Below are 12776 nucleotides of genomic sequence, written 5' to 3' on the forward strand. Positions count from 1 at the left end.
GTGTAGAAATTGTCCACGAACAGTTTGTAGCCTGTTCCCAACATCTTCACATCAACAAGTTCCATGACAGAGTCGTAGCTCGGTCCATTGCTTTGTGTTTGTGCATCTGGTGACTTGCCCTCGTACACTAAGAAGTCCCATGTGTACACACAGTATGAGTCCGACAGCACAAACAGCTTGTATCCAAACTTTGTCGATTGCTTCAGGCTATTTCTGCGTTTTGGTGCCACCATCCTCTCGTTGATGGCAATGTTCTGGTGGGGATGAAAATTGCTCTTACATGCGTCTCTCAGCGGCTGATACATGGGCTTTATCTTACAGAGGCAGTCATAGGCAGGTGTTCCTTTTCTCTTGCTGTTTTCCTCTTCCACTTCAGGGTCACTTAGATGCAGCGCGGAAGAGATGGCATTGAACTTCCTTGCTGACATCACATGGGCGGAAAAGGGAATCCCGAAGATATTGGATTTCCTCCAGTAGTCCTTCAGTGAATGAAACTTCACAAGTCCCATGAAGATCACCAGCAGCAGATATGAATTCAAGTCTTTGTATTCAAATATAAGCATTTGTGTTCTTCAACAGTGTCTGCATAACGTTTGTCGAAAAGAACAACTGGAATAACTGCAGCACAGTGTATGGCGCTGTACCAATCAGCTGTGGGCCTGGTGTCCGGAAGGGTCTGAATACTGCTGGCTGGGGTATGACATCCTCGTCTGTCATGTCTTTTCACCTTTCTTCGTTTGTTGTTGTAGACATTGGTGCTGATTTGTTTTTTCTGGCTCTCTTTTTCGTCCCCCCTCTTACGGGTGAACCTACAGCTGGTGCTACGTCTCCAGAGTCTGAGCGCTTGAGCCGCTTTTCCGGGTGTTTGCTAACACATGGAATCCAGTCCTCGTCAGAGGATTCCAAACCGCTGTTGAAAGACCAAAAAAAACCTAGCATCATATGTCATATTGTAAGTACATATTGTTGAAGTTTTTTGGGGGGTTGGCCATGCAGTCAACATTCACTCAGGTGGGCAGACATGAAGCATGCACACTGATTGCCGGTCATACAAATTGTAATTATGCACATGGCCAGCCAGCAGCTCAATAGTTACTCTCTTATGGTCGTTCATAAATACAGCATGCACACTGATGGCCGGTCATACAAATGGTAATTATGCACATGACCAGCCAGCAGCTCAATTGTTACTCTCATATGGTTGCTCTTACACACAGCAACACTGACGTCCAGGTCATGTTGTCAATAGTTTCACTGTCTGTCAGTTACACTCGGGACAGGAATATGCACTACAATGTGCATATGTGTAAAAACATACATACATACAAACATACATACATACATACATACATACATACATATGTGTACATTGTAGCGTATATTCCTGTCAAATATACATATTCATATATATATATATATATATATATATATATATATATATATATATATATATATATATGTATTTGTGTGTGTGTGTGTGTGTGTACTGTATACACAAAATATATATTAGTTTCGATAAATGTTTTTTTGTTTTTTTTCCACTCTGTTTCTTCTATTCAACATTTCCTCAAGCAAATTACTTAGAACACAAACAAACAAATCGTATTTCACTGTAAAAGAAAATATATTGCAACTCACCTGGGTAAATTAGGCTCGGATTTTCCAGCCACAAGCAGATCACTGTTGTCGCTGTCACTACTCTCCTCAACAGTGTTGTCCTCTTCACTGCTGCTAGCAAGCTTCAAAAAAAAATCTTGATCCATGGTTTCTTAGTTTTCTTTGTCGTCTTTCCTCTTGACTTGGTGTAAAGCGCAGATACTTTATACTGCGCCCCTTGACTGGTGGTAGGTATGACCTAATGCACGTCACGAGCAAGGTACAACTTTGACCACTAGGAGTGCCGAATGTACATAAAGAAAATAACTTGCTATATACGTCCCATATATCGTTGGAATCATGCGTTTATTGGCTATATATTCTGTCAATCCTGTCCTGTAGATAATACTATTGGCTGGAAATATTTAGGATAACTTAAAGGCTGTGCATAGCAGTGCGTCATCACAAAGCAACAGCAACGTTGGGTTGTTTAGGGAAAAGCTTTCGGCTTTCGTTTCATCCACTTTGTGGATGGTCTCATTTTGTATGTGAGAGGTTTGCTATAAAGTCGTGCAGTTTTTGTCCAGAAGTTATTCCGTAAATAATACAAAAATGCTGCCCGAAGTGATGGGATGTAAACAAAGGAATAACCATCTAACTTATAACATTATTGCTTGGTTGGATTAAACGCACATGCTGGCATGTTATTCTGTCCACACTTACCTTTCGAAATACACCACAATTCATAGCAGTGGATGCTTTTGTGACCCTTTATTACAATCATAAAGGTATGCACTTCCTTTTTTATTGCTTGTGTTTTGGTGTGTACTGCTTGCACAATTTCAGAATTGTTTTTTTTACTTTCCATTGAAAAAAAAAAGTGATCTAAGATCGCTGTTTGAGGCTTAGACCTTTAAAATGATGAATTTGTTATTGTTACGCTTGTCCCTTTTCATTGAATCTATTGTTAATCATTAACATTTGTTCTCTCCTTGTATTGGGTGTATCAGGGAGTACAAATATTCCTGCACTCTTTAGCTTCTTGCAGCTCTTTCCACAATTTCCAAAGTTGTGTAGTGAACAGGGGTAAAATCCAGAATCTCAGTAATTGATTACAGCAGAAAGACACTAAAACTTAAATAGTAACTTGAGCACAGGATCGAAGTGGTGATTCCATTATTTCACATTCACATGCAGACTATACATTTTGACAGTAACAACTGTTTATACTGCTACTGATCTGGATAATGACATTGGGTTTATGTTCAAATCAATATTACTAAGGATTGCTTCATTTTTATTTTTATTTTTTTTGCAGGAGAAACTCTCTGAGGGAGCATGCAGCACAGCCAGAGAACACACAGCACAGTCAGGGTGTCTAAATCCTTCTAACAATGGGTGAAGCCAAAAAAAGATTGCGAGCAGCTTTTCTGTTTTTTATCAGCACATTCACGTACATGCTGTTTTACTGAATCCAAGTGTCAGCGATTCTGGCTTCATGAAGTTCTTTGCACTAGTTTGTTTTAGTTACAGAAAGCAGGAGTGTTTGTTATTTGAGTCTAATTATATAATTAAAAAAATAATTTGTAAAAATGACTTATTTAATACAACACCCTGAAAATTAGCTATGGTTGTAATCAATACGTGGTCAAATATACAAAAATTCTGCGACGTTTTTTCTTAACCATTGCATTATCTTAAAAAAAAAAAAAAAATATATATATATATATATATATATATATATATATATATATATATATATATATATATATATATATATATATATATATATATATATATTTTTTTTTTTTTTTTTTTTTTTTTTTTTAAGACCTAAGACCCTGCTGAGTCAGTTACTCAATCATTCTGGGAATAGCAGTAGTTATCAAGTTGTTCCTTCACATTTTACAGTCTATTCAACTGCTAATTTGGGGCATTTTCTGTCTACATGCAGTCAATACAAAAACATTCACACTATTTTATAAAGGAAGGGATCTATGATATAGAATATATCAAACAAACGTTACCCTTTTGTTTTCTATTGACCTCATTTTACATTCAGTACTTGTGTTAAACTTTATACTTTCTTTACAGCCTTCTGGAAAATAGAGCAAGCCGTGACCAAACACTAAAATAACAGGTAACATTTGGCTCTTAAAAAAATTATTCAGTATGCATTTTATTTTTATCGTAACACCAGTAGGGAATCATGAACAGTTCATTGGTGTAATAAGGGTATTAAAATAGTTTTTATGTTGTCTTCTACAGACTGCACTGAACATTTTAAATGAGTAGATATAAACATTTACATGAAAGCTTCTAAAAAAATATACAATTCTCAACCTAATTTGTATATTTTAACCTAAACATTAAACTGCTTATCTAAACAAATCTCTGAAAGTAATTATTGTAAAAGAAAGCACAATTTCTAAAGTTTCTAAAGTACATTTTTGTTTATTTTCCCTGATTATTATTATTATTTATTTTTTAGATTGACAACTTGTTAATAGGCCATCCTGTGAATCTAGATTATCCACAACCCATTCTCACTTATTTTCCATGCCCCCATTGACACCAAGAGATTTGTATAGATGAATACAGTCCATCCACAGGTGCAGTAAAGGCTTTTCAAAATGACCAAGATCAGTAAGCTTCAGGTCTGCTGGAAGATCCACTCGCGAAATACACAGCCATCTGAAAGCTGTTGATGTAAATGCAACATTGAGCACCATTAAAAGACATTGGAAAGAACGTAATTCTCTCAAACGTAATCCTTGCAAAATTCATCAGCAGGTTGCTCACTCTGATGCTATCACAGATTATACATTATACAGATATATACGGCTGCTGCATACATTAGGGAAAATTTTAGAGTTTATCATAATTTTTTCCAGGACAATGACCCGAACCACACTGCTGCAAGAAAAGTGATTGATGCAGAGGGCATTAACTGGGTGAAGACTCCAGCAGAATCCCCTAACATGAATCCCATTCAGATGGTGTGGCATGCTCTGAAAGACTACATTCAAAAAGCTGCAAAACCAACTACAAAGTCTGATTTAATTGCCGCCATTAATGCATTTTGGTTTAAGGAACTTACAGAAATGACATGCAACAAATACAGAAATAGGCTGTTTGAGTTTTACTGATAGCACATATGTAATGCTTTGAGTTAGAGCAAACTATTTCAATTGCATAGACCAGTATATGTCACTTTATTTGTGATTACAGTACATCCCAACAACTTTAATGTACTTTACCTGCCAGAGAACATCACTACGGGCCACGTCTAGCCGTGGAAGATTGTGAGTTCCCTTTTCCGGTGATGCGCATTCTTAATGGCCACATTTGTACAACACTCTGTTTGTATAAATCTGCACACACTTTCATATTGGGGGCTGAAACTGTTCTCAGAGTTAACCAGCCGCATTCACAATTAGGCCTATAGGTAAATGGAATTTAAATGCCATTAATTAAAGTGATTCTGATTAGAACCAGATAAATTCAGCTCTTGCTGTAGTATTTGCTTGAATGTTTGGGGTTGTTCTACTAAAAGCCATGAGCCACAAAGAGTTGCCAAAGAAACTGTGAGAATTAATTGTTAAAAGTTACCAATTGGGAGATGGATAAAGAATATCGAAGGCACTGAATGTACCACATAACACTGTAAAAAACATCAATAATTAGAGAAAATGTGGCACGACAGAGACATTGCAAAGATCAGGACCGCACACCAAAGTTGATGAAAGGACAAGAAGAAAACTTATAAAGAGAATTCCAAGAGGTCAGCAGCCACACTGAAGGAACAACAGGAATTTCTGGCAGGTACTGGTCACTCCTTGCATGTGACTGCCATCTCCTTACTAAGAAGAATATGCATGCACGACTGAATTACAGTGGAACCCGGTTATGTCGAGGGCCTAGAGGACGCCAAAAAGCGTCGAGATAACCGATGATCGAAATAAACGAAAACCAATATGGCGGCAATATATTAACGTGCTTGAAATGTCTTTATGTACATGATGTGCGTTAATAAATGACAATGTACATGCACGTGTTTGAGGGTTTTTTTTTTTTTTTTTTAACAAAAGCGTTGCCACGATTTGTTTGATGAAGGCACGCTATAAAAATGTACATACCTGTTTGTTAACTGTCAGGAAACCACCTGCCACGCCCCCTTCGGCGGCTGTCAAATCTCCGCTTTAAACCCCTCACTCCCACACTCTCACCGTCCGTTATTGTTGGTATATGTTGGTTCACGGCGGTCGTTGTTATCGTTCATGCGTATCCGGGTACGTGCCTTCCTACTCGGACTCCGCACTCTCTCACCGGCTGCGCTTTTCTTCCCAAAGCGTATCACGGATTCCCCCGATCCTGCCGTTGTTCATTCTATGCGTTTGCTGCTCATCCCACGTTCTCCCGTGTGCTGTTCAGCACCGCGCTTCTACCAAGCGCACCCGTGGAGGCTCACAAAATCACTATAAACGTGCGGGGTGTAGTTCGTTTTTACAAAAAGCTAACCAGTGTCAAAATTGAATTCTCCAGTCATTTCACTCTGACACAGCTCTGAAAAGTATCTTGTACACCTGTAGCATCTGTAAGGCTTGATTTTTCCGCCACATTTGCGAGTTCTTCTGCGGCTGCACAGTGCCGATCGAGATAACTGACGATAAGTGGCAAATTTGCCCCCCTTGTGCTCGAGATAGCAGGGTTCGGCGACATAAAAGAATCGAGATAACCGATGAGAAAATGCTAAGACAAAGCGAGAATTTGGCGGTTCTCAGTCATGATTACGTCACTGCCATTCCGTCTCATGCACGTTAATTATACTGCTTGTTGCTATCTGCCTGGTCATTGTGAGCTTCATAAACTAGTCTACGTCTGTGGTGTGTGAGAGCCAGTAAATGATACACCAGTGATAGATTGAAAAAGCCGCACAAATGACAGGAAACAGGTTTATGGGCTGAAATCGGCATGCGGTAAAAATAAAAAATATCGACATTTCACCAAATGAATAGATTCAAACAAAAAAAAAAATAGTTTTGTTTTTTTAATGTAAGAGTAGAAAGAACAGATATTAGTGTAGAAATGTAATGAGTAAAAGTAAAACTATTATACTATTACTATTATATTGTTATATTTATAACTGTTTAATGCTCCACATATTCAGATTTGTAGCTTCTATTTAGAAAGTTGTGAGTTCAAATCCCAGCTCTACCAAGTCATCCATCCATCCATCCATCCATCCATCCATCCATCCATCTATCTATCTATCTATCTATCTATCTATCTATCTATCTATCTATCTATCTATCTATCTATCTATCTATCTATCTGTGTGTTACAATTCACATTTTTCTACAACAAACTGCAGTTATTATCATTATTATTATAGTTGTTGTCATGGTTATAGTTTTATTTTCAAACTCATTTTTATTACTAGTAAAAGTTCCAGATCCAGATATAAATTTTTAGCTGAAGTACCCTATATGGTCTAAAGTATTTTGGTCACCTGACTTTTCCAGATGTGATTGGTTCTTATTTAAACTGTTAGCACAAAGTTAGAGGCACACAATTGTATAGGACGTCTTTGGATGTGGTAGAATAATAATGGTAGAATGTGAACAAAGTCAACTCCATGATCATATGCTTCCTGGAACTGGTAGATACAGACACAGAGGAATTCCCCTGTCTTCTGTTCAATGTGCTTAATGCAATCATGTGCATCATCAGAACCATCTAGATCTATAAAATATAGGAGATCATACAGCACTACTGCAGCTTAGTGCGGCTGAGGCTTAATAGATACATTTTCTGTTGCTAAACAGATCTCTGTTGTATTATATGTTGTGTGTGGAGGTTGTGTAAAATAGCTGTTACCTGATATGCGGTGTGCAGCTTTACAGGACCATCAGAATCCGTACCATCAGAGCCCCAGCAGCCACCGCACGCTGGCATAAGAGCATCCTTTGTACATTGTCTAAGGATTTGGAAATATGTGCAACAGGTTCCTGGGTCAGAATCCCTACAAATATACTACCGTGTTTATAGACTGTTCACACAGAGGTGAAAAATCTGAAAGACTGTCAATCTTTCTTGAGAGCAGTAAAACTTTTGTTAATTTCACCAGTCCACAGAACTAGGTATGATGGAGGAGCTTTGTGATCAATAGCACTATGCAAATCTTTGTCATGGAGTGTGCAGTCAGGGATCCATGCTCTGCAGTAGTTGATCAGTCTCAAGAAGCTCTGCATCTGTTTCACAGTCTGAGGTCTTGAGAACCGAGTCACAAGCTGTTTGTGGTCCTTTAATATCTTATGTTGCCCTTTTGAGATCACATGGCCCACATATGAAACCTTCACTTCATCCACTGTAGTTTATGTTGTGAAGGTTTAAATGCATCCTGGGTCAGAAAACCAATGAAGCTTTGTGGCATTAGCTCAGTGAGTACTGTAACGAGAATGATGTCTGTGTATTGGAGGATGCATGTTGTTTCTGGCAGGTTGGATATCAGCCCAGGTTTTGTGCACTACAGCTTAAATACTTAAATACTTAAACTTAAATACTGTCAAAGAAGAAATGTATTGGAGTAGTTTATTTGTAAACTTGCCACTAGGTGTCAGTAATGGCACACTTACCGGTAAGCTGTGTAGAAGCACTCAAGTAGAAGTGATGAAGGTACAGTTCGGTGGTTGATTGTGCAGACCTTCGATTGAGTAAAATAAATGTTCGTTTTCTTCAATGAAGTAAAAAACATTACACTACCATCCTGAGATTTCGAGCAATATTTCCATAAAGAACAAGAGAAACGCATCTGACGGAAAGTGGAAAATACAGAAAATGAACACGATCAAGTTTTTTTCCTTTTACTTTTTTTATCTGTTTCAACACGATACAAGATCAAGTGTAACTAACGAACCTGAACTTTATTTTCATTCATTAGCATTATTAATGATCGCGTGTTTGTCTCGGAAAGCACGCGCCGGCCACGTGCTAGTCAGGTGACTAGCTAAACTAAGTCGCGTGCACCACGCCCCCGTTGTCATGGAAACTTAAAAGCAAACGATCGTTGCTGAGAGGACAATAAAGTCTTTTTGAGTTTAATTTGCGATAAAATAAGAGAATTTCACTGAAGAAAAAAAAAATGAAAATGCAGAACACTGACACAAACGAGTAAGGCTTTGTCTGTTTATGTTTTACCCCAAAGCGCAGTTGAATTCTCTATTCTGATTGGCTCTAAGCACTTTTTAATCCATAATTTTTAGAGTAACAACGTACACAGAGAATTGTATGATGGAATATCTATACCAATGTATTATTTTTTACAGCCAATAAACTGCACATTAACAAATAGTTTATCTGAATTTCTTTTTTGTCTTTTCCACAGAAATTACAGTCTTGAAAACCAGATTCTCGCACTTAAAGGTGTGTAAAGTTTTGATATTTATGCTTTTAATGTGTAAGACAGTACAAGCTAATTTTTACTGCATGATACAGTTATATCACAAACATGTAATGGGATTAGCATGATCTTGTTATGGCCAATTATGAATAGCAACAAATCCAATAACAAAGTTAAAATACCATGTAAAGAAATAAACTAAGTTCCATCCAGGATGGTAGTATAAGATTTATTCAGCAGAAATAAAACCAGGCAGTTACATGGAAGTTCCCAATAACACAATCCAAACACAGTCTTGGTAGACCGTCTTCAGCCATATGTGTAATTACTAAATAATAATAAAAAAAAAAACTAAATTTTTACTAAAAAGTAGCATGTAAATCTCGTATGTCCGCTTCATGACCCTCTGAAAAAAGATATACTGTGTATATATATATATATATATATATATATATATATATATATATATATATATATATATATATAAAAACCAAGCCTATTCAGTAGTATTAAGTACATTCATAAAATTTCCAAGTGTATGTTTGTTAACCTTCCCGTGGGCTCACCACCTGCAGGAGGGACCGTAAGGAACGGTGCTGTGAGGATTGGGCAGCAGTCGAAGGCGGGGTATGCCTGCTTAGACTGCTGCCCCCGCGACCCGAATTACGGATAAGCGGGAGAAAATGAATGAATGAATGAATGAATGTTTGTTAACTTATTAGAGTGCTAATGTGATGCGGGTGTATGAAGTCAGTGTTTAACTGTTGAAGACGGTTAGAATTTTTTTGCAAAAATCCACTAAGAATATCCATCATATATATGATGGATATTCTTAGTGATTTAAGCAACTAATTAAATAATTAATCAGCATATTTTTGCTTTAAGTTTATGTACTTTACCTGAGTACTTTTATTTTGGAGAAAAATTCTTCACTACATTAATTAATGCGTAACATCATGAGATTCTTAAAATTGCATTAAATATGAAGCTGTCATGCAGGAAATATATATTTTTGTAATGTTCCAGTAATGCAGTACTTACAAAATATTTGTACTAACAAACCTGAGTGCTTAAGATTGGCACACTATTTTTTGTTCACTGTTTTAACTAGAATCTGAAGTTATAATGATTTCTATTTAACTTCATATTAAGTGTTTCTAATTTTTTAGATACATTTAACACAGCCAAGTGCAGAGATAAAAAAGGCAACATCAGAAGGCCAATGAATGCCTACATGGTTTGGGCGAGGATACAGCGACCCATCTTCTCCAAGGCCAAACCAAATACCAGCTCTGCAGAGATCAGCATGCAGCTTGGGATCGAGTGGAACAAACTGAGCGAAGAACAGAAGAAACCCTACTACAAAGAATCATTGAGGCTTAAACAGGAACACGAACAGATGTTTCCCGGTAAAGAGAACAGGGTTTTTAGACAATTAGGAAAATATCAAGACAAATACATCAACCCTGACTTTTTGTCCCTGATACTTACTCTTTAAATCTTTTTTTTTCTATCATGTAGATTGGGTTTATAAACCATATCCAAAGAAAGGAAGGAGACGCAGCCAAAAAGTGGTACCTCAGTACAGCACTGGTACATTTCATTGTTTGTATTATTACAAATTCTTTTGAATATTTGCTAAATAACACTTCCATTCTAGCAATAGTTAAATATACTAAAATTGTTACTAAACTTTCTATGGGCTGTAGGATAGTCTATGTTTTGGCATGGCAACACAGATCCTCTATAACAGCACTCATGCTCATGTGATATTGCTTAATTATGGCGCTTACAATTTTTCTTCCATTTGTCTGTGTTTAACATTTTAATAAGTTCATTTTCAGTAACCCTTTTGTTCTAGTCAGTGTCCACCACAGGAAGTTTAATTAATCATTTAAAAAACTATAATAGATTTAATACGTCTATCCTTTTCATTTTATATTGCCGCATGCAATTAACACAATCCGCATGCAATTAACACAATCCTGCCTGTCCTTTTACACTCATATGATGTCTCTTCACATAGGGAGTGAGCTAGAACATATCTATATCTTTATATCTTTGTAGGCAGTTTGCAGAGTAGCCCCTCACATAGGAGAACTGATCTAGAGCCAAACCTCCATATAGTCATGGACATGCCAGAAGAAGTACCAGTACATGACCAGTCCGTGCCTGAATTTAGTGATCAGTTCCCTTGCCTTAGCCACCAAATCTCACAAGAACTGCTGTCTCCTGAGGGCACCTACTTTGATCCACCTCTTAACCCTTCTGTTCTACCATTCTGCATGCCTGAACTGACTTTCTGCCAAACTAAGTGAGTTGGTCAACTACATGAGAACAGTTTTAGAAGAATGACATGCAAATTGGGTTTTACACTGCATCTTAAATACAAAAAAACAAACAATTAACATAATCGCCAATCATTTACTTTGATATGCAGCTAAAATTGTGCAATTCTTTTTACAGCACCTGCCATGTGTCTGACTGTACAAGCAGTGAAGCTCAACTTGTGGATGAGGATGAAATCACTTTGCTAAACAATGAAATCTTTTCTATTTTAAACGAGGAATTTGGCTTTTTTAAACAGTTTGGAGCTCAGACTTACAGTAAAAACTCCCACAACAGCACAGAGATCCTGGATTCTGTAGCAGTGTTTGACATAGACGGTCTCGAGGATATGTTGAACAAACTTGTTTAGATGGACAGTGACAGTTTACAGTTTAATTTTTCATTAAAAAAATAAAGATTTTAAAAGCCAACAATGTCTAATCTCTATTTGTCACAGAAAAAATTACATTACTATTTTCTTCCCCGAAATCCGCTTTAGTAAATTCAGTTATATATGATGTTGTTTTAAGAAACAGAGTTTGAGAAAAGTGTTGCGTGGCTGATGGATCTCTGGACGAATCATATATATATATATATATATATATATATATATATATATATATATATATATATATATATATATATGCATGCATGAACACATTATACATGAATGAATATATACATGAATGTGAAAGGTTGGGCAGAATGTACAGTAAGGATATAAAGATATAAAAGATACATATAGATAAAAATAGTGCAGATGTAATGAGTAGTAATAAAGATATACTATGTAATATGTACATTGTATGTATAATTGTACAGAGGTTATCAATCAAATTCAATATTTAATCGCAACTAAATTGCACATTTCTATCTGTTATAAATGTACCATATATGAATACTTCCTGTTTTTAATACTTTAAGCAACATGAACATGGAGAAATATGGATGCAACATAAAGCATGAAGACTAAAAATTCTTGTAAATATTGTAAAGTAATAATGGTGTTTAAATTACGTAAATCATCAGGACACCAAACGGAACCTTTGCTATGTTTTCACACGGACAGTTAATGAGGTGATACCGGAGAAACTTATCATCATCTTTGAAGGGACAATAGACAGGTCTTTCTTCGAAGAGACTATTATAAGAGAAACGGCTGCTGCATACATTAGGGAAAACTTCAGAGTTCATCACAATTTTTTCTAGGACATTGACCTGAACCACACTGCTGCAAGAAAAGTGCAGAGGGCATTAACTGGTTGAAGACTCCAGCAGAACCCCCTGACATGAATCCCATTAAGATGGTGTGGCATGCTCTGAAGTTGCAATACCAACTACAAAGTCTAATTTAATTGCTGACATTAATAAATTTTTTGGAGAAACTTATAGCAGTGACATGCAACAAATACAGAAATAGGTTATATACAGAAATACAGTTCTTCTAGTT

General features: G+C 36.6%; 1 protein-coding gene and 1 long non-coding RNA gene across 3 annotated transcripts in view; one reads left to right on the plus strand and one right to left on the minus strand.

The window, feature by feature from the left end:
- LOC310731145 overlaps nucleotides 1-1788 on the minus strand; it is a 10386-nt gene extending 8598 nt beyond the window's left edge. The window contains exon 1 of the long non-coding RNA XR_014535073.1: nucleotides 1639-1788. This is a non-coding gene — a long non-coding RNA (uncharacterized lncRNA). The remainder of the gene's footprint in view (nucleotides 1-1638) is intronic.
- A 6483-nt stretch (nucleotides 1789-8271) lies between these two features.
- Nucleotides 8272-12776, plus strand: part of dhx32b (DEAH (Asp-Glu-Ala-His) box polypeptide 32b) — a 36579-nt gene continuing 32074 nt past the window's right edge. The window contains exons 1-4 of one of the 2 annotated variants that reach the window (XM_083550454.1): nucleotides 8272-8450; nucleotides 8984-9021; nucleotides 10168-10407; nucleotides 10520-10591. The gene's annotated coding sequence lies outside the window, so the exon portion shown is untranslated. Of the gene's footprint in view, nucleotides 8451-8634; nucleotides 8770-8983; nucleotides 9022-10167; nucleotides 10408-10519; nucleotides 10592-12776 lie in introns of those variants that run through there. The other variant, XM_083550455.1, reaches the window with a different exon arrangement.

This window comes from Silurus aristotelis, assembly GCF_946808225.1.
Source record: "Silurus aristotelis genome assembly, chromosome: 9".
Lineage (NCBI taxonomy): Eukaryota > Metazoa > Chordata > Actinopteri > Siluriformes > Siluridae > Silurus > Silurus aristotelis.